This window comes from Dermacentor silvarum, chromosome 8, assembly GCF_013339745.2.
Source record: "Dermacentor silvarum isolate Dsil-2018 chromosome 8, BIME_Dsil_1.4, whole genome shotgun sequence".
Taxonomy (NCBI): Eukaryota; Metazoa; Arthropoda; class Arachnida; order Ixodida; family Ixodidae; genus Dermacentor; species Dermacentor silvarum.
In genome coordinates, this window is record NC_051161.1 from 9,927,641 (window position 1) to 9,950,996 (window position 23,356).

Consider the following 23,356-nt stretch of genomic DNA (forward strand, 5'->3'; position numbering starts at 1 on the left):
TGGCTTCGCGTCGACTCTTGATTCTCTCTTGTCTGCGTCGCGTCTCGGCAAACATAAGCTGCTTATGCTTCAGATGGTGTCGCAAATTTATGCGTTCACGTATTACTCGTGGATGGAAAGCTTGCGCTATGCTCGCGAAGTCTCGTGTCTTCCCTTTAGGCGGCGAATTCGCAAAGCTTTTAGTTCATAAATTCTGTTTGCCATTGCCCAGCCTCCTTCGCTAATAATATGTTCAGTACCAGGATCGGCTGGAATAGTTTGCGAATAGTTTTAGCTTAAGAACATATTTGTGAATATGGGCAGTGCAACGGAAAAAACTTAGCTGCAAAAAGATTAAGCCGCCACATTCGCCAAAGGTACATGCATCGAAAGGAACACGTGGTCAGTTATGGTGTCGTATATTTATACAGCCTGTCCGCGTGCGTGCGTGCGTCTGTTGTATGCACGTCAGAGCTGTAGAAAAGTGGGTGTTCCGAGACCCAATGAACTTTTCGGGGTTGGTATTTTCTTTTCTGAACCTTTTTTGCTACGAATGGCTGATGGCCACACGCACCAACGAGAATTCAGGACACCGTGTAACCACCGCCTGAAGCGAGGAGGTAGGCCTTCCCTCGAGGCCCCTAATTCTCTCCACGCGTAACTGCGGGTGTCCGGAGTGCGCGAAGCACCCGCTGCGCCTACGTCACACTGGCACGTGCGCTCCTTCGTTTTTCAATTATGCAAATAGCTACGCACCCCAGCCTATCTGCACCATCTTCCTTGTCATGCTTTACCGCACACAGAAAAAATAAAGGAATAGAAACATTAGCGTACACCACCACGCCCAAGGCTTCTTTTGTAGTGTGGAAGCTATAATTTCCTGGCTGTCTTACTTTCACGCCTAAGCAGGCCTATACCTACATTTACTTTTGTAGAAGATTCCACTCGAGCCTTTAGTTCATGCATGTTTGCTTAGCAGATCTGTTCTCTAATGCCTCATGCTTAAACCTTCGATCATTTGTCGTTTTGTACTTGAGCGTGTCGGCTATTCCTTTTAGCTTTCTGTAGCTTTCTTTGCAGTGCAGCTCTAATGTACGCTGTTAATAATTCATGGCTATCGAGCACGGCGCTCTGCCAGCGGACGTTAGCAACTGCTGCGCATTATATCTTTCTGGGAGTTTTTATGCTCGCAGCCCCAATTTCGCTTTCGTGACGAAGATTCATTTCCTAGAGTCCCTTCTTTTTTCTTTCTTGGCCGAAACCAGATGTTTGCCTTTCATGTTTGCTGCACGAGCATAGGTTTGCACAATGGCTCTCGGAGATTTTGAGCCTAGCGTTGTGTTATCCCCAGAACCTCGCCAAGAGCGCTCGTTTTGCTCGAGCCCTTCAAGGAATTTACACCTCGGCCGTGCATGTTGACACTCCTATCGCAGAGATCGCGCTTGATTTGAAAGAGTTTTCGGAGCACAGCTTCTTCGATTTTGCCGAGATTTCTTTCACAAGAGCGGAAATCTCAAGTACAAACTCAAACACTGCGATTCAGATCCCTTATGCAGCTTAGCAGTCATCGTGATATAAAGTGCGGGTCCGCATCGACGTAGATATTTGCTTTGTGGTTGCGTTATGTATGTGTGGAACTTTAACGCTCCGCAGTCTTCAAGTGATGCTCTCTGCGACGTCATGATTTTCTGTGTTATAAGTGTAGTTGCAAGCTGTAAACAATACCTTAGAATCTCGAATCCTTTCATTCCGATCTACCAAGCAAAGCAAGGACCAGATTTTCTAATGACAATGTCGAGCAACGGGATGAAGGACCATCTGTCGCCAGCTCAGACCTCTCATCTTGCGCGACAGCAATAGAGATTTTGCTTTTCTGTAACGTTCCATTGGTTTAAACCAGGTTTCGTCAAGACAGCTTTCAAAAACGGGACGTACGCGCGACAGTGCACACGCGAATAAGGTTGTTTTCCGACGAGAACGTCTTTTGACGAGTTTCCGCACCGTGAATCGTATAGCGAGGCAGAGCAGGCACAAAAGAGTTCCGAATCTCGGATGCCGGTGACATCGGCCTCCCTTTTCAAATCAGCTCCAGCGCGCTGCGCTTCCAAGAAGAAAAGCGTGCCTCCTGCTGAACGGGAAAGGAAAATTTTAAATAATGTTATGTAAGAGCGAATTTGTTTCTTTTATATTACATTCCTTCGGTTTTACATTTCACAATGCCTGTATTCCACTTTGGCTCCCACCCGGTTTCCCCAGCGAAATGGCCGTCGCATTCACTTGGTTGGCGGGTCCAAGCCGCCCTTCCGCGAATGAGAGCACATATGAGATTCGACCCTCCGCCCTTATTTTACCTTACCGCATATTTTTTACCCTTCTTTTCTCTTTGCGCAGATTTTGTGCTTTCGGTGAAACTTTTTTATGCATGTGATAGCAGAAGCTCTTCCACAGCTCAGTTAAAGGACTCGAATATTCATCGAGCTGTTTTGGAAAATTTCCGGATCCGAGGAACATTAGGTTTTGTGTCAGCGACATTTCTTCTAGCTTGCTTTCGTCTGCTGGCTTCACATATCCATAATTTAATGCGAGAACAAATTATTTCTTGTGTTCCGTAAACGGGCAAGCATGCGCTATCGACGAGCTTTCTAAATCGTAGCCATCGACCAACTAATCCGCAACAGTGCTTAAGCAGTGATGAAGCGTGCCTGTTTTGCCGACGGCAGCATCTCACGAATATACTGGCTACCGCGACCGACCCCGTTAGGCAAGGATGTGATGAGCAAGGCTTACAGAATTATGAACTATTCTAGTGTGAACGAAGTTTACTGTTGATATTTCCCATGCATTCACTCTTCAAATACCATTTCATTCTATCCTCTCTTCACGCTGCGTCCATGTTTATTCCTCCCTTTGTGAATGAACAAAATGTAATAAGTGAAGGCGTGAAGTTCGCGTAGCCTTTTTCCTCTTCGATCTTGGTTTAAAACCGGTTGTACTTGATATTATTTTTTTTTCATTATAGCATAATCTATAATACTACCCATTCCGCTGTAAGCTGTCTAACGATGTGCTGCCTAAATTCTCAGGGTTAAAAATACTTTTTGGTTAGTTGGAATTTTCTAGGCCTAAACGGACACCGGTTTTTAAAAGCTAATGCCCACAAGAAGTTATGGTCTAAAATGCCGCGTGGAATTGAGGATGAGTGCTTCCTGTTCTTCAAAAAGGGCATAAGAAATGTGTCTCTTACTTCCATCGAATCGGGCTATGTTCTAACTGCTAAGGAATAAAAGAAGTAACAGGGACAGAAAGCAAAAGCGGTTCCAGACCTGAAGCTACGGCCTTGACTTGTTTTTCAAGCTACGAACGCAATGTGTGTTCGAGATACTTCGAAGTTCAGTATATTTCCCAACCTCAATGAAATACAGTGCATTATAGTTTAACAAACCCTGGATGAAAAATACATATTTTACTACTAGCAACGAGCTGCGAACAAGTATATATTTTATTGTACTGTTTAAATTGAACAACTCTTACAACTATTACTTATACGTTGACTTCCCAAGCAATCCACACACCTTAAACATTCACAGTCCTGCCGGCAACTATCAGCAATAAAACACCACCACCACAATAAATAAGAAACTAACACGACAAATGCCTCCCTGAAGCAAAGCAAAGAATTAGGGTGAACAAACACCCCAGCAGCATGTTTCTTGAAGCCTTCTCACCCCGTTAAAGCTTTGCAAGCTCAGATTTTCTCAGGGGTGATGTCTCTGGCAGATTATATATACTGAAATATCTACAGCACGAGTTTAAAAAAGGCAACTGCCAGGGATATACGATATTTGGCCTCTTTCGTCATAGAAGATTTTGTGCCGTCTATATTGAGGCTCTGTCTTCAGTTTTGATAGTTGCGCCACATGTGTCGACTTTCATCGCAGAAAATGAGTTTCACAAGCGTTAGCAGCGATCATTTATGCTTTGGTGTTTGGAAACTGAAAAGGGTACACTCACAAAGCGTTCGCGGAATAAAATCGACCCGGTGCCCTTCACAAGGCGCACGGTTTTCGTCTTCGTACACCAGCTGAAAGGCGCCGGGTGCGCGCGCACCCAAAACACCGATTGCATAGCGGGCTACTATTTAGGCATGCGACCTGTTGCCATATTAACCGAATATTTCTAAATGATTGCGTATATAGCTCGAAGCATGCCGTGTATTGGACGCCACCACCTGTTTTCCCGTCTGCTGCTGTGCTCCTCTTGTTTTCTGTGGATCAACATAGTGAAGTCGTTACAGTAGCTTCTACAAACATTCGTGCGTGCGTGCGTACGCGTTTGTCTGGTGGACCGCCTTAGCGTAAAAACGCTGCTTCCTAAGGGGAAGTGGCCATACGCCTTCTGAATGGTAGCGACTTTGCCTTTTGTCGACTTCTTCTGTGCCCGCTTTCCGTGTTCTCCGTCGTCTCCCATCTTCTCCGAGACTCCTGCAGAGCCCGTAAGTGAATCGCTGCCGCGTTGCTCTGTTTACAACGCCCCTGGCGCTGCTGTGACCAGTGTCTCGCAAACAAACAAGAGCGCCAAACTCAGCTCGCGGCTACACGATGGTGAGGCACGACACCCGGCTTTCTGTCTGCTCTTCTTTCCTTCGGACGAATGGGTTCGCGAAATACGAACAAAATAAAAAGAACGGGATTGAGTCAGCTCACTGGTGGAGGAACCTAAGGTATTGTTCATTCTGTTTGATACCGTTTTGGATTCTTTAGGCCTATGTTGAGGTTGTCATGGAATACCCTCCGGTTACAACTCGTGTATATGGGTGCGACCACCAGTGTTAGAACAAGTTGTTTACCGTAATTTAGACAACTGCAAAATCAGCCAAGGATCGCCTCATGGACGGTGGTCCTAGTAAAATGTAAGTATTTCTCTCGATGCTTATGTGAGTGTCGTACCTTTTCATTGTCAAGAACAACGCACGAGTCAAAATTTTCCAATGTCAACGTTGTACTTCTCGCATCTCGAAATCTTGGCGTCGCGTGTTTCGCTCGAGGAGTCACTCGTACAAGTGACTTTCATTAAGTTCTTTTTTGTTGTTTTTTTTTGCTCTTCCCATCGGAATGGCAGGCAACGCTACGTGTGATGACTGCGATCGCAAGCAGATCTTTCATTTCATTTTGCGTGACTGTGTTGGCTACAAAGTACAGAGAGAATAACTCGCAACTGTGCTAGCTCGCACAGATCAAATACCATTATCAGATCAAACCATTTTGTAATGCCGACCTCTTGAGCCATCGCAGCAAAGGTCGAGAAAGTCATTGCTAGGATCGTTAAGGACAACAGACCTGTACACGCGGCTGTTGGTGATCGTAGTGCTACAAGTGCTACTGAGCTAAGGACAGTGTGCGGCAAAAGTGACCTGCTGTGATCGTGTGTCTGTGCTCTCTGTCTAGCTCCGCCTGTCTGTGTAGTTTAACAAACCAGGTTTTCTCTCCTGGTTGCCCTCCCTGCGTTTCCCCTTTCTTTTGTCTCTCGCTCTGTCTCTCTATCTCTCATCGCTAAATTATTGCCGTATCCGCTGTAGGAAATATATTGCTTTCAAGTAGCGAAATGTTCAAATATCTTTCTTTCAACACCAATTGTTATGGTCTCACTCATGTAGTTGTCCGTCGTAACAATACCGAATTGTTTTGTAAGAATTCCATAAAAGCTAAGTTCGCAGTGTCCTGCGAGAACTTAAACTCCTGTACCACAGATTGTCAGCCAAACATTCCGCCTCTGAGTCACTCCGTCAATGGTATAGCAAAGAGTACCTCGCCTGGAGAATCTGTGCCTGAAATCTTGAGCACTGGCCAAAATGATTGGCTGATGGCAGCTTCTGCAGCTTATTCATAAAGCAGCACCTACAGATGAAATAATTTAAATCAAGCCCGTGGTAAGAAGAAAAAAGCAGCGTGGGAAGCAGGAGGAAGAAAGAGCTGTGTGTCTACACACCTCCACAAACGAACACGACTCGTACTAGAGTCGCTGAATAAAGCGTTATTGTTTGTTTTTTTTTTTCAGAAGGAGATTGCCCGCCGCATGTTTCTCCGAATGTTTACTCTAATATAGATGCCGCATGAAATAGTGCAAAGCACACTGCGCAAAACATTCACTGTCGAGTCACTGATTCGAATTATGAAGAAACTACAATTGTTTTTCTATTGCATGGCCGCAGAAAGCAGCTCTTGTCACCTATGTTCCTTTTACCTCAGGCAAACTTTTATGCTAATCATTGGCGCGCTTTATCACTTGCACAACATACAGATAAATTCCCTAATGCAATTTGGAATGGCTTGACTGCATGCTCGACTGGCCCGCTACTAGAGAAGAATGCGATGACACATGCAGCACACAGCGGTCACACAAATGTCAACGTTGGTAATGTATTCAGCGCGTAATACACTTCCATAAGTTATTCCTGTAGCGAACATGTATACGCACGAGTGCACTGAGGCCAGCTAAACTCAATCCTCTGACGAATTAATTCGTAAATCTGTTTGGGTAAAGTTAAGCTTAGTAACAGCTTGACAGGTTCGCAGTCGAGCGATTGTTAGGTCGGATCAACCTTGTTAATTCGGAGTCAGGGAGCAAAGGGGCATAGCGGATATTCTAGTTGACATTAAGAGAAAGAAATGGTGCTGAGCAGGCCACGTAATACATAGGCTAGATAACCGGTGGACCATTAGAGTTACAGAATGGGTGCAAAGAGAAGGGAAGCATAGTCGAAGATGGCAGAAAACTAGGTGGGGTGATTAAGTTGGGAAATTTTCAGGTACAAGTTGGAATAAGCTTGCGCAAGAAAGGGGTAATTTGAGATCACAGGAAGAGGGCTTCGTCCTGCAGTGGACATAGAAATAGGCTGCTGATGATGATGATCACTGGCTGAAGACGGTTTAGCCTCACGAATTATGCGCGGTTTTGAGTAGCGACAACATGAGGTATATACATACTCTTCACAGGACCACGTCGCCTGACGACTCCTAAAATATTGCGACGGGCGTTGTCTGTGCTTTTGCATTGATCGAATTGTATTCCACGTAGTCAAGGGTCTCATGTGATTACCCCTTGATAGCTCAAATGCGAGCGCCGAAAAGGTAATGTCTCTTCTTCGGCGGCTGAGACGGTGGAGTCGGAAGCTCTCGGCGTACGCCTGCGGCCCTGCGCTCGCCCTCGTTAACCCGCGCTACGTTCCGCGCTTCGCCTCGCGTGAACGCCTTTTCCTCCGCAAGGCGTCGTCGTCTGCGCGTACCACGAACCCTTGCGCCGTCTTCTCTTTTCTATCTCGTGGCTCTTCGGGGGCGTTTAATTAGCCCGAAAGCCGAGGGATCGGCCAACCATGACACCCAGCAGGCTCGTTAACGTGTGCAGTGCGCGAGTTTCCAATGCTCGGAGGACCGGAATTCCGACAAATTAGGTCGTCGCCGCGTCTGCCCATTTGTCGTCGCCCACACCTTCTCGCTGGCCTGTTTCATTTAATTCTTCGCTGTCTTTCTACGCGTTCTATTTGATCTAACTAGCTTTCTTTGTTTTTCGTTTGCTTTCTTTATGAGGTGGTTTTTTTTTTATGCCCACGTCTCTGATTCATCCTGCTATTTGCTCGAATTTCCGTCAGTGATAGGAAAGGAGTGCTTGCCCAGTTACTCAAAATGATGGCGCAGCGGTCTTGTCAGCAGCCTTAGTTCCGTCGCTATGTCAACAGCCTGCAGCTATGAGAATTGACGCGGCACACCGTGGCTATGCCACCACAGTCGCAGTATACTACGGCTATGCTGCTGTTATACTATTGACAGGTTAGTTACAGATTCTTCAATTTGTTTGTTTGTGGAGAAAGTTACCACCATTTGTAATATAAATTAACAAATCAGTCAAATTTTATCATCTGTTGTTAAGATTGAATTTTCAAGCTAGAAATAGAAATACACTGCTTTTTGAAACCCAGTGTGAACTCCCTTGGGGTCAATGTTAGAAGTGTGAACTAAAGGTAACTTTTATTACAACACCTCTTTTAGAAGTACATGATACGAAGCCGTTGAGGTTCCGTTTTATTTAAGACGCTGACATAAAGCCTCACGATTTCTTTTTTCTTCTTTGTAGCGGCAAGAAGTCATCAGACCCTTCTACAGCGCATCGCAAGCTTCTGACAACAAAGGTAAAACAAAGTCCTGATAATACAGTTTTATATAAAAGAGTAACATTCACAATCACATTGGCAGTTCTGGATATGTAATTGGCCACCGAATGCAAATGAATTTATTCAGTAGTAAAGCCACCGACGTCTGTCGTACATGCTGCAATAACGTGAAAGCAAATCATTCGTTTTATCATGTCTCTATGCTCATCACACTTTCATGCAACGGGCATCTGCAAGAACGAGTATAATACGCAGACAATTTATTATTGGATGCATTGTACCATGAACTGCGCAGTTCCAAAAATAGAAAATCCAAACCACAGCTGACACAGAAGCGATGCCCCACATCGGTAAAATCCGGGAGAAGGTCAGAGTAGCAGTGAAGGGTTTATTTCATGCATTCAGTAGAACACCCCGCGCCTGCCAGGTGGCGAAGCTGCGTCTGCCCTATAGAATGGAGCGGCAACGCAGAATGTGAACACTAATCGGAATGACCGACAGTGCTGCATGTCCTGCCTGCGGCTGTGAAGAGAACACCGACCACTTATTGTGTCACTGTCCTCCATTTAAATTATTATAATATTATTATTATTATTATTATTATTATTATTATTATTATTATTATTATTATTATTATTATTATTATTATTATTGTTGATTTGAAAACATGTACATCTGACAGGAAAGGGAAAGCGAGGAGCAGGCTGGCAACTGCCACCGAAAGGGGCACTACGCCTGCCTACTCTTTAGAAAGGAGGAAATAGAAACCTAGCAATGACTGGACGATCGGCCGCTGTCTGTGCGGGTGCCACTGGAAGACCGTCTGCATCGCTCGTCGGCCGACAGGGCAGTGAATGCACCTTTGTGCGTCTTAACTTATGTGACTGGCCTGCAGCAACGTCATGGTGCTGTCCGCGCACGTTCACCCATTCACCGCGTCTTTCCTACCTTTTTTCTTTCTATTCCCCGGTTCCCTTTCTCCAGCGTCAGCCAGAGGCTTTTCTGGTTAACATCATCGTCTTATCTCTTACTTTTCTCCGTCTCCTAGTGCACATTTGCAACTAATAACATCCTTTTTATTTATGCCAGATGCTGAAATGATACAAGTCGTGTTTGCTTAAATCGGGACGCTGCAGGTCGATGTCAGCCCCATGGAGAAAACGGGATTCAAATAACGCATTCATATTTCTATACCGCACTAAGTATAACATACCATAATGGCGTAATGTTGATCATAGTCTACAGGCAGGGTACCATTAAGGATGTTCTTATTGACAAAATGAATCAAAGCAAAAAGGTTGCAGGTTACTTTAGCATACATACTGCGCTTATTGAATTATATGCCCATATTTTTAAAAAATGCCGCCATAATCGTATTCTTCATATAAGTATACCTACTGTCGCTCTATGAGATATGAAGGAGACATTATTCCCCAATACTAGCTGTGCAGGGCGCCTTAATATGTAAACAAAGGCTGATGGTAGAGTCATAAATGCATCACTAATTTTGTAAATGCCCCAGTAGCTGCATTTTTCTGGGTCACACGTGGATAAACATTTTGTTTTTACTAGATACATATCTCTTGTCGGGGTCTTTTAAAGCATAAAATTAACATCAAAGTCTCCCAGCCGGAGGTTTGGGCGTTTCATGTAAAAAGAATGCAGGCTTCTTGTGTTTTTCAGATGTCACTTAACCGTACATATCGCCTCTCATATATACGACAAAAAAAAAAAATAAAAGAAAAATCAGTGAGCACAGGCGCATGCATGGAACTAGTGAAACTTTATACATCTGCTTGCCTCTCCGTAGTTATAGTGCTCCGAGGCAAATTGGAGCGCACGCTACGTCACATAGCAACAATTTACCTAGAAAAGAGAGAGCGAGCTGCGCGCGTGCTATAGCTTCCGCCATGGCTCCGATGAAAGTTAGTGCTTCTGAAGATGATGCGCAGAAGTGGCGCGCCGAGCAAGCGTCCTGCTGGGGTCCCAAAATTTCTTGCCTTACGCAATGTACCCATAAATTCATCTTGTTTCAAAGTTACACGTACCTGATAACACTCTGTAAATCCTAAACGAGGCTAGGTAACCAGCTACACGCAAAATGCTTATCATAACGTTTATACCTACAGTACGTGAAATAGGCGTAATTTTAAAGGTAAAGTCTTTCTTAGCGAGTTACCGCCACTTTTCTGTATCAGATATGTTTCTATAGCCTCTTTCGTGGTCCGATCCTGGATGAAGTGAAGTCTAAAAATGTGGGCCGATATGTGGCTCCTGGGACCACTGGTCGCCGCGATGTTCCGCATATATATAAGAATATATGTATACATTCCATACATAAACATAAGCAAAATTTTCGACAGGCAGGATTCGAACAGAGGACCCCTGGCACCGCAACTCAATGCTGTAACCGCTAGGCCACGTGCGCATACCTCGGCAGCGAAATAGTACATGCATAAGAATTCCTCGCGTACAAGCCAGCGCGCTCAGATGCTTGGCCCGTTTTATTGCAATATCAATTACATGACCACTCATGATTTTTCACCATCGTCTAGAATTACACATAACAGTACTGTTTTATATGAAGTTTCAATATCTTTTCTGAAGGACATTACTCCATTAGCTGTGCGATTTCCCTTTCCATCAGAGTCGGAGCGTCCAGTGGCGACCGACCGTTCATGTTTCTATATCACAGACTGGTGCACAGAAAAAGCCGCATTGTAAGACCTCGGGGTAGACGGTTTTGCTTGCTGGAACGAATTGTAACACAACTATGCAGACCTTGCAAGATTGTGTCATCATTTTCCCGCACGTGCACACTAGCCATGCTGCCCGTGTGTGGTTTCTGCAGTGAAGCACCACGTCCCTCACATCGCAAATATATGCCCTGCCTGTTGTCAGAACCCCTGCCGAGGAGCTCCAGTGAAACGCCAATCGCACTGAAGCAAGGCGGGCCCGCACACGCGCCCAGACCACTCCGTTGTCCAGACGCAGGAACAACGTCGTGCTGCGTTTGCGGCGCACGCTGCTGCTCAACGCCGGGGGTGCCCCGATACCCCGCTGCGGCAACAGGACGCCGGTTTGGCATCTAAAACACTGGAAATTATTTCAAAATCAATAAACACGTCATCATATGTCGAAACGTGGGCTGATCCCGGATATTGTACACTCTAAAAATGTGTGCTGAAACCAAAGATAGTGCACTCAAAAAATTTAAGTCCGATGCTCCTCAAGCGTCGGGTAACGCGACAGAGTCAGGTGCGCGCAATGACCCCGTCCCTCTCTCACCCCCAATTCTCGTAGGATTAGGAAGCGTTTGTGTTTCATCGACTTCAACTGGAAGTTGATTCGCCTTCCAATTTTTATTTCATTATAAACTAGTTGCAAGGCACTTGAGAATTTCTACGACTGTCACTGGCGCACATAAAAACCACTAATGCAAAGAACCCACGACATACTATCGCAGTAACAAAAACAAAGGGATGGTGGGAGTGCATAATACAGAACCCTCTATACTGCCGTCTGTTCATGAGGTTTTCTGAATATCAGGTATAACGAGGAGACTGCTGCGGCTGTTCTTATAAGACGCAGAGTGGCGGTCACTGTGACGCCTATTTGCTCAGTCATTTCGACACTCGGTCGTTCTGTCGCTGTCAGTCAGTCTCGCATTCGTGAAACCGACTCACCCCAGTGGTCATTCCTCATCGGAATGGCGAACCTTGCTGCATACGCACTCTTGTGGTTCTAATAAAATTACAGAGCAGATTCCGTGCCACTGTTTATCATTCGACTCTCAGCGATGGGCTGTGCGAACTAGTCTCAGACGCTTAGACAACAGACCGTTCTTCGAAACAAAGATCCTGGGACCTTGGTCGGAGAATTCTTGTATGCTCAAGGCCACTGGGGCACTCCTGCGCTTCTTGAAAGTAGCTGGGTTATACGAGCGCTTGCGACTTTACGTGAATAAGCATTCATCTATACGGGCGTGTGCACACTAAGTGTCCTTCTTCCTTCTTATTTTTTATTTGCCCCTTTACTACAATCTAGGTTAGCCTACTTCGTGCGACCATGGGTACCCTCCCTTTCTTTTCTGCTCCCATCTCCTCTTCTCTCTCATTCACCCGCACTTGAGTAAATGCAGCACTGTTAGGCACCGAATAGCTGAGTAAAGAGGCGGCATGAGTAGATTGGGGGCGGAGGTGCGAGTTCGAATCGGGGTTCGTGATTCGGGGCGTTAGTCATCGCCAGGTCATTTCTAGCTTCGAGGAATGCATGATGGGCAGGGTATTGGATCGATCTTTCCACCCCTTGCTGTCTGTACCCTGAGTCTCTGTGCGTTCACGCACCCACGAGGCCAGGAAGGAGAAAACCCGTCGAAACAAAGGGCGACCATTGGAAGAAAGGCCCTGAGAGAGGAAATGGGATAACGTAATAACGAAACAGGGATGGTAGAAACAGAAATAGAATGCATGAGACGGGGGTGAAAGCGAAGGCGCATAACGCGATCAGGAGGCATCCAGGGAGGGGGAGGACGAGGGAGAGGGATGCCGGGTACCGGTGCGATTCGCTTTGGCCGGCTTTGCTTTGGCGGCGGCGTCTCTTGGGAAACGCCGTACGCAGGCGCGCGCTGCGTGACGCCATTGCGCGCTGTTGAGAGCCGGATAAATGGAAGCCCAGTAAAAACAACACGAAAGCGAAAGCCGAGGCTAATCTGCCCTCTCGCGGAACCGTTTTCTTTTTCGAAACCTTCGTTCTCTCTCTTTTTGTTACTTCACTGACAAGGATAAAAAAGTAAATTTTAAGGCGAGAAAGCGGGAGCTGGTTACTTCATGTATTATGTAAGATTTGAATGCGCGACACATTCTGCAAACAGGTTGGCGACAAGGGTTGTTAGCCAGCAAAGAGGCCCATACACATTACGCAAACATAGTTGAGTTTCCCAACAGAAATGCCTGAAATTAACTAGCTCTCCTTATGAATATATTGGCAATTAAAAAATTTTTTTGCATATGCGTATACTAAACCTTTGCTTTATTTACATACGAACGGTTTTTTCTTTCTTTTTTCTTTTTATACGGACGAGATTAAATGCAGGCGGCTCCGACTACTGCTTTGTCTCAAGTAAATTTGCTGTTTTTAACATATGGTGCTTTACACTCTGCTATTCTTATTCATGTAATATACACATAAAATGTACTGTACATATGTATATGACCAATGCAGATATGACATAACGTACGTACATATAAGGTACGTGGCACGTTGACGGCGAACCCTCGTAGGCCCATCTCACGGTATGGGCATCGGCGGTAGACATGGCCGGCTTCCCCGCAGGGATTGCAGAGCGGGCGGTGGTGCGCCAAATGTCCGTCTTCCTCTGGTAGCTGCGCTGGGCGACGGGCGGGCGTGCTGTCGGCGGCGGACGACGGAACTGCGGCGTTACGGGGCCCTGGCGTGAGCGCGGAGCGGGACCTTGACGACGGGCGACGGCGGCGTAGGTCATCGCTTCCGGCTGCGGTTGAGGCGATGCCGGAACTTCTGACACTTCCAGTGACCGCTGAATTTCTTCTTTAACTATGTCAGCGATCGAGGCCACCTGAGGCTGCGACCTTGGGCATAACTTCTGTAGCTCTTCCCGCAGGTTGTCGGCGCTTAGTGCTTGAGCGTCGGCGTAGTCTGTCAGCGCAGGGCGGTTGTATTGCCTGGCGTGCATTTCAAGCGTCTTTTCGATCGCTGTGGCCTCCGAAGCAAATTCTGCGACCGTCTTGGGCGGGTTGCGCATCAATCCCGCGAATAGTTGCTCTTTGACACCCCGCATTGCAAGAACCGAACTTTCTGTTCTTTAGATATGTCGGGGTCGGCGTGGCGGAAGAGGCGAGTCATCTGCTCCGTGAAGATCGCGATGTTCTCGTTCGGCAATTGCACTCTGGTTTCTAATAGAACTTCGGCCTTTTCCTTTCGTACGACATTCGTGAAGGTCCTCACGAATTTCTCACGAAATAGGTCCCAAGTCACCTGGGTGGTCTCTCGGTTATCAAGCCAGGTCCGAGCAGCGTCATCTAATGAAAAATAAACATGGCGCAGCTTGTCGTCGTCGCTCCATTTGTTGAACGTCCCGGTCATTTCGTATGTCTCCAGCCAGGTTTCAGGGTCTTCAGCCGATGATCCACGAAAGGTCGGTGGCTCCCGAGCTAGTTGCAGCATGATGGGCGACGCTTCTCGTACGGACTTCTCGGGAAGAAGTCCGTACTCCGGCAGAAGTCTTTGCTGTGTGGCTCGCTGGGATGGCTCGCTGGTCCTTGGCGACGTTGGTGTTGTCCTCCGGTTTCGGGCTTGCATCGCGGCTTTGCGGGGGCGTTCAGTGCATGAACGAAATGCACCTTCACCAGATGTCACGCAGTAATGACGCCGAAGAAAACAGTCGCAAAACTGAATGATGAAACGGACTTTATTGGGCGAACCTGTGCCCCCAAAAGTAAGTTGCACTCAAAGCACAACGATAGCGGCGAACACAGTCGGCGATCGTCAAAATCTGATCAGCGGCGAAACGTGTCGACTTTTATACTTGAGTCATCGAAGGCTCTAGATAATCCCTGGTGCACGCGTGTCCATCCAGAAAGTACTAGACAATTCGCGTCGCTCATACAATCAGATTACATAAGCGTCGGTGACAACAGACAACGGATAGAAGCATCGATAACGTTCGAGAAACTTCCGATACATGCAGACGCGTCTTGTTCCTAGCGATAACGTCTAACATTTGTTAGCCGGTGAAAAGCGGTCACCGGTGAAAGATAAACATGTACACGTGTCAATATGTATATTGAAAGTGCAGGCGCACGTAGAAAAGCAAACGAAGAAAAGACAATTTATTTCGATGTTTTGGTCGGGGTTCGGTAGTGCCTTGATGAAGGCCGGACGCCAGCCGAAACGTCAAATATATATATTTGTTTTTGCTCTTCTACGTGCGCCTGCACTTCTTTCAATTTATGAAACACCGGATCCGAAGAACTACTTCCATTATGCATATTATATACAGGGTGTTCAAAATTAAGCTTTACGGAATTTCTAAAAATCGCCTGTGGCAGGTAGGATAATTCTTATCGTTGAGCTGGGTTATTCGAAGAGGCGGACATAGTAGCACGAGAAGCCGAAACACAATGTCAACTAATTCAAAAATTTCACTAATTAACCTCTTAGAACTAAGAGCTGTGGCGCTGGCTGGCGAAGACGAAGAACTGTGGCGCATGCATGCTAACACTCCCACGGTTAGTTGTAGTAGTAAAACCTAAATACCCCAGAAAGTGAATGGGGAAATGGCACAGCGGTAGCTCAATGGTGAGAGCACCGCACGCGTAATACGGAGACGTGGTATCATTCCCCACCTGCGGCAAGTTGTTTTTTCATCTATTTCCATTTCCATTATTCTATCATTTCTTTAATTTAATTAGTAAGTACAAGTAATTTCCCCTATGTTGTCCTTGGTGTCTTTGGTTGCTGGCTTCTCATGATATATATATATATATATATATATATATATATATATATATATATATATTAGATGTCTGCATAACATGCACCTTTCTACATAATGCGTAATTATAAACAACACAACATTACCAAGGAACTCGCAATACAAAAGTAAGAACAAAACAGTGCTATCGCTTAACATGCAAAGCTATAAATCAGAAAGAAAGAAACAATGCGTTTTCTCGCTGGCCGCAGTATTCATGCGCCCGCCAGTTATAACAGCTAGCACCGCGATAACAAGGTGACCACCTCAAGTATCGGCCAGTCACAAAATGCAATAATATTAGTAAGGCATGGATAAAAACAGGAGTTTCATCTTTAAAAAATGATATTACTTGTAACAATTAGAATGTTTGCCCATAGCAGCATGTAGCACGATAAGAATTACTGCAGGGTGGCTGAACAAAGGAAAAAGGAGCTGAATAACACGATCAGAAAAGGTGTGAAAATAACTGAATAGCTACAAAAACATCTAAGCGCATTACTTGATAAATTTACGGGTTTTGACGTCACAAATCTGCGTCTGCAATATGAAGGAATGTCAGACATGGTTTTACGTGATGGTATGTTTAACGCGTTTCCCAATCTCTGCACAGGCTTTTCTTAAATAGGTTTCTACTGCATCCATTTTTGAATGCAGCTTCCACGTAGAGGAAACTGACCCATGGTCAAACTCTCAGCGGTTCAATGTCATAGTCGCTCAAACAGCCCGGTGGATGTTTAAAAGCACGACCTGTGCGTGGTTATCGCCACAGATATTTCACGATGTATCTGACAGCTACACCTTTGTTGAAAGGACATTATTGGAATACCTGCATTCATGCAGGGCTCTACACTTCTTTTCTGTGTCCGTGTCTTCAGTGCGCTTCAAACTAAGTCAAATATGAACGCCAACTAACTAGCCCAACTCGCAATCTTATTGCCACATATACATTGTTGTAATATTTATTTATTTATTTTTATTTATGAGAACGCATAAAACACAGGTGAGGACGAGCACTATTACGTTGAGAGGGCTCGTCCTGCTATACATACGAGAACTATGACGAGATTATGTTGTAAACACCCGCTACAATTTCTAGCGCAGAAACCGATTTCCGCCCTGTGTATCGGTGTTTTACGACGCCAGGCGAAAGGTATCAGGAATAAACTACCGGGGTTGTTCCGCATTTCTCCCCAACCCGCGTTCCCCGCCCTCCAAGTTCACATGCCATCACCCGCACCCGGTGGCTTGACGGCTGAACCTGCGTAATGCTACCGCCCTCGGTCAAGGGCAAGATGACAGCCGAGCTCCGGGACATCGCGTTCCCTGGGAGATCCTCGCGGGGCCAGAATGATTGCAATATGTTGCCACATGGGGAACACTGGCCTCCGCGACATTTACGCTTAAGAGCTACTTGCGTGCAGTACTACGCGATATGCACTCCGTTGTGCAGTATTTGCCGTCTGTTAAATGGATCACTTTGTTGGATGATGTTGTGGCCAGAGTACGCTGGAAGTGGAAATCCCTACCGGGATGCGCTGCCGTAACTCCCAACTAAATCAAGCATTTCCCTTTAAACCTGATATGGTTTTATTTTTTGTTTCTTTTTGTTTACACTAGATGCGTTATAAGCAAGTGGATCTGTAAACCATACTTCAGGGTTGGAGACCTTTGTTACCGTTTTTCTTAGAATTGCATTCTGTGCGCCTGACCCCATTAAAAAACGATCCAAGTACAGAAAAACTTTATTATAACTTTTGTCAGGGCTAGCGCTCGTATTTTTTATGTACTTACACAAACGGCCAAACATATCGTAACAGAGGGGAATGTGGCACATGGTAAGTGCTGAACGTCACTAAACCCCGTGGTTCTCGTTTCGTAGGGCCAGTATACCAAGTATGGAACTTTATAAAAGAGCCAGAAGGTGATTTAGCTACTCTAGCGCTGGGCTAATTCACACAGGATGTCTGCGAATGCGCCACGCTGCTATGGGCCAATGCTGTATCACAAGAGTGGAGCATTGGCTGGGTAGTGCATGAAACTAAGAAACAAAAAGCTGCCCTGGTCGTCCCGAGGTGCAGCCAAGTAGGGACGGAATACGGAAGCCGCATTTCGTGTTGTCTGGCTGAGAAGCAGAGGGCCAGTACGCCTGGCAGATGGAGCGCCTCCAAGCGTCGTGGATTGTGGCTGTCTCGCCAGCTTGATGGCTGTGTCGTGCCCTGTTCCAGCCGGTGCGCCGGGGGTAAGGAAGGCGGCTCCGAACTTGTGGGGAGCGCGGAGGCGTTGGGCCAAAGAGAAAAAAGGGGCTCGCCGACACCCGAGTGGTTTGTGGGGAAGCCCACTAGACCGAACCAGAAGCGACAGGGGCACCCTCGCCAGACATCGGAGCGACAGGTTTGTTTTGCTTGCGCGGGCGGGCGGCCACTGCTTGGACCGGAGGATTCCAATCCCAACTTGAGCGCTAAGCGCCGCAGAGTGGTCAGGATAGAACCGAAGAGCGAGGCGGCGTTAGGTGTTGCTTTTCTTTCCATTGTGTTTTGCACGCGAACCTTAGTAAGAGGCAAGAAAAGACAAAACGTGGTGCAGGGCTTAGAGCAGAGACGGGAAAGAGCTCGCTGGGGTGACGCGCCCGCGTCTGGACTGCAATCGAATGAATCAGGACCCGGCGTTTCTGAAAGGCGTGCGTGGCCATCCCCTGGTTTTGTCAGAGCGTGGCTTGGACGTCCGCCGCGGAAGTGGGAACCGCGGAATGAAAACAAAAACTTGCACCACGCTATCTCGCTTTCCCTTGCGAGCCTCAGCTGGCGCACGCTTCCGCTTTTCGGAATGAATTTGGTCAGTCGCTGTCGCCATCTCGGTTTCAGGGACGTCGAGATGAGGAAAGTCTCACTGTGCTAGATCGTTTCTTTACCGTGCAGAAACTCCCAACACTTTCTGTAGTTTGTCTCAAGTGTTTCTCGGCAAGGGGCAGAAGAACAAGCGACGTCGTCTCTTTTGATTACGATTTGTACTGTAAAATACATTTCTCCATTCCATTCTCGCTTCTTTCAATTTTAAAACAGCGACTATTTTTTCTCTCTTGTTTTCTGACAGACTTGTACAATACGCTAGCCAATATGGACAATAATGGTGCGCATTAAAATGCAACAAATCAACGATTGTTCTACTAAGTATTCTAGATTGCAAGTTCGTATTCCCAAAAGAAAGAGCAAGCGAATTGCTTGCCAAGCTCTATCTTTGTGGTATGAATGCAATACATATGATTGAACTAATTTATTCTATAATTGTCTAAAGACAATAAAAGGAAAATACCACACATGCACATCACATCCTTTTTATTGTGCAAGCAGTAGCCTTTTTTTCTGCGTGAAACAGAACCCAGAAAAAGTTGAGGTTAACCGCCAGTAGGATAACGTTAACTTACGAAGTAACAAGAAATAAATAAAGGTGCTCTATATTCCACAGGACACCAAATATTTCCGGTTAAAAGAAATTTAGTTTTAACCATTTTCCTCAAGCGGAAACCATTTTCCGAAGCAGAAGAATGAATTGGAATAATTTTTGAGACCGATATTAAATACTTAATATAATTGATTACATTTCACCTTACGACACAAAATTTCTCTAAAAGATCAATTTCCACTGACTGTTACTACATGATAATAGGTCGTGCCTAATGCGCTTTATAAGTATTTTTCTTTCCTTAAAATACTTTCCTCCGAACCATCAAATCAATTATCCAGCATGCTATTTTTGCCGGACCTCTAATGATGATACCGGATGTGGCAAACCCTGCTTGGCATTTCAGTGAATAATATAAAAAATTAATTATTGGGTTTCACGTGCCAAAACCACGATCTGATTATGAGGCACGCCGTAGTGGGGGACTCCGGAATAATTTGGACCCCCTGAGGTTCTTTAAGGTGCACCTAAATCTAAGTACACGGGTGTTTTCGCCCCCATCGAAATGCGGCCGCCGTGACCGGGATTCGATTCCGCTACCTCGTCCTCAGCAGCCCAACACCATAGCCACTGAGCAACCACGGCGGGTTATATATATATATATTTTCTTAATCTCACTCTCCCCTTTTCCCTTCCCCCAGTGTAGAGTAGCCAACCGGGCTCAGTCCTGGTTAACCTCCCTGCCTTTCATTAAATCATTTTCTCTCACTCTCTTAAAACCCGTGTTGTTTGCTGCACAAGATAAATTAAACTAAGTCTCGTGTTCTCCTGAACAGCCTTATCGTTGACAGAGGATGCGTATATGTAAAAATGAATTTCGCTGTAGGAGAGCTTTGCTTATTGGTTACTGAAGGCTATTAACTTTGAGTTTTTTGTATGCCATTTCAAATTCCTCCTTGCTCTTAAACAAGCACTTTAGCCAGTCAGTTCTGGTTCCAACAGAAAGGAAATTCCAAGGAGATCTGCCCAAAGCAGAAACGCCAGGACAAGTATATTTTTTCAAGCAAAGCTCCGTGTAAAGAACGAACGCAATCCCGCGTAAGCCAGCATTAAACGAGCACCAACAAGTAAGGCGACGTTCTGTGCGTCGAAAACGTGCTCGAGTTTTTGGCCATTCCATCGGGATCTGCCACTGCCGGCGCGTTGTCGAAACAAAGGCCTAAGAGTAAAAAAAAAAAAAAAAAAAAAAGAAGAAGAAGAAAAGAAGCGAGAGAGAGCAACTGAGCGTAAGGGAAGGCAGCAGCGCTTGTGGCGTGCCGCGTTACGCTAAAGCAGCGGCCATCGGCACAAACATGACCGAACCACAAAGAAAGGACCCTTTACCAAAACGCCATTTCAGGTTCTTTCATTCCAGCCGCATTTGTACTTCGAGGTAACTGTCACCAACAGAGGCTGAACTGCTATGATGAAACTCGGAAAAATGAGATGAGTTTTCTTTCCTTGCCCGCCATGCTGGACCCAAACTCCAGAAACTTTGTTCGGTGAACAATTTATTTCATTTTCTCTTTTGTTACGAACGGTTCCGCTAGAGTGATCCAATTATCTCAATCCAAAGATCTTAATTGCGAGTGCTTTTGATAGCGGTGTGCCAGACATTAGGTATCAAACAGAAAGGCAGAAGTTCGCGCTTCGCGTTACGGAACTTTCGTGTGAAAGGAATCCTAAACGGCGGCTAGACTGGCACCACAACAACTTTGTGTTTGTTAAAAGTGAAAGGAATTAGGAAGTTCAATTTAATGTGGCTGTTGCCGCCCGACACGGAGCTGCACGTTTTTCTCATCATCCCTTGTGGCAAAGCCTTCGAATTAAAAAGGTGGAAAGAGTGCACTGTGAGAGACGATGTAGGCTCCGTAATGCTATCTCCATGTTTAGATGGATTGTTCAGCGGCAAACGTTAAGAGCCTGGAACTGAGTTTGCTGTGCTTGTTCACTTGTCCTGCGTTTGGCTGCAAACCGTCACTCTCTGCTCAATCGGCTCTGCCGTAGTCATGGCGACGTTCCAGCTTCCGCTGCTGGCATGAGCGTTGCGCTCACACACATTCTCGTTGAGGCTGTGTTTTTGTAAAGACAGTAAAGGCCAAGCAAAATCCTCTCATTTGGTGCTGAGAAACAATGACGGCTTTCCGTCGGTCTCATCTCATGGGTCATGCCGGCGTTACTCATCGCGTCAGCGTTGTGACACGTCTGGCCAGATCACTCCTGCGCCTGCGCCGCAGCAGCTGTGTCGCGTGCTGCGTTGTGCATGTCAACGCTGGGTATGGTTAGAACAGCGCGTGCGGAGCTCGAGCACAACGCTTAACTTCGCTGTTGCTTTCAATGCTTCGTTTTCGGACGAAGTTTATAATTTCTTTTAGCGAGGCTTGTACCGCAGTTTTCATCGGACAGCCCTTGTGTTATTCATGTTATATGTCATGTTCGTGTTCTGCTTCATGCGACAGGACTAGCATAGCCGCTCGAAAGATTTTCTGCCTGCAATTTACCTTTAGGACGAGTAATGTCATGTTTTTTTTTTTTTTGGAATGGCAAGCAGCTCTATTTAACCTGTAGCATTAGATAAAGAACTTAGAAATGGGGCCGAAGATTTTCATATAAAGAGACCGTGCGCTCTACATGTGATTTGCAAATACGTAGAACAGTGCCATGTTGCTGTCAATCCACGTTGGGGTCAAAAACATGCAAAAAAAAAAATTCTGCACACTTGAATTCAGTAACGATTCTGTTAGTTATAATCATGAAGTTTCTTTACATTGTATTTGTTTCCTTATTCTTATGACCTTATTGAGCAGCGTTTCTGATTAGTCAGCACATTAGTCGTCCTCTCGTAACTTCCACCTTTCCCACTCCGCAAACATCTGCCAAGAGCCGGATAGGCACAAAGTAATGTACCCCAAGCCAACTGTACGACTCTCAAGCTAGAGTTGCAGTGCGTTGTGTTCGAAACAAGTGACTGTTTTCACCGATTGCCTTTTGTGTCATTGTTTTCACCGTCACTATTCGCTGCCACCAGTTTCTAAAAATCATCAGTGCGTACGTTTGGCCATCAGAATCTCGACGCTTCTTCTTCGACACTCAACGACGTACTCTACAAGCTAAACTCAGCCTGTTAGATAATAGAGCGCTCTCGGAAGAAAATATCCTTGGACCAAGGCTTATGCATTCGTGCATGCAAAAGGCCACAAAAGCCCTTTGGGCCTTCGTGAAGAATACTGGATTATACGAACGCTTGTGGCATCGGAGATTCTTCTGTGACTGACTGCGCGAATGACTAACTCTAGTATGTTTCTTTTCTCTCCTTATCTATTCTTCCCCTTTGCCCCTCCCCAAGTGTAGAGTAGCCAACCGGACACGTCCTTGGTTAACCTCCCTACCTGTCTCACTCCGTTTCTCTGTCTCTCTCTTGTTCTCTGAGAGCTCACCCTTTCTTCCCGTTCAGAAGTGAACGCCTCCTCTAGCAGCTGCAGTCTCTTTGCCAATGGTCCACAGTAGGGAAAACAAGTTTCGCTCACTTCCTGTTTTCCTTAGCTTCTTGCTAAGAAAACCCGCCCCAACTAGAAACGCGTAGTCAGCGAAACATGAGGAGGGCGCCTTATCAGACTCCTTCCCACGCCACTCTTCCCGTGAGACCGCGCGCACTTGACAGTCTCGTGGGTCCATTCTGATTCAAACGCCGTCGTCGAAAGAGAACTCGAGTCCCGCCTCATACGCGTGACAGTGTGCTGCGTAAACATTGGGAACCGGTGCGGACCACGGAAAACTGGGAGATGAGATCACGGATTTGCATCGGAAATGATTTGGGAGGCGCATGGTCTTAGGGCACGCTTGGCATAATTGGCCACGGAAGCCGGACCTTCTCCTTTCTGACACGTGGGATGGGGACCAGTCGTGAAATCGTGCTGGATGGGCTTAGAGTGCCCGCGGCCTAAAACACTCTGCTCTGCTAGTTCCTTTAGTGGAGAGGTGGCGATGGTTTGCCAGGTGCTGAGAGGCTCTGATAACGCCAATCCCTCCCGCTGCTGATGTTCCTGGTTTTGGTTCTACGATATCTCGGTAAAACGAAGCAGCGCGCTGGAGAGTAAAGGCAAGTGGGTCACGAAATCAGTTTCTGCGAATAGCGTTTTGCTGTTTGTGATTTCTTCCAAACACTTAGCGATTCTTGGGGGAAATCAGGCGGTATTGTAGCAGAGGTGCGGCAGTATTACGAAAAAATTTTACGTGCGGTCATCTTCTCAAATTGGCCG

General features: G+C 46.1%; 1 protein-coding gene across 1 annotated transcript in view; it reads left to right on the forward strand.

The window, feature by feature from the left end:
• The window catches only part of LOC119460608 (plexin-B-like), a 213,812-nt gene that overhangs the window by 18,793 nt on the left and 171,663 nt on the right, over positions 1-23,356 (forward strand). The window contains exon 2 of the mRNA XM_037721629.2: positions 8,107-8,161. The gene's annotated coding sequence lies outside the window, so the exon portion shown is untranslated. The remainder of the gene's footprint in view (positions 1-8,106; positions 8,162-23,356) is intronic.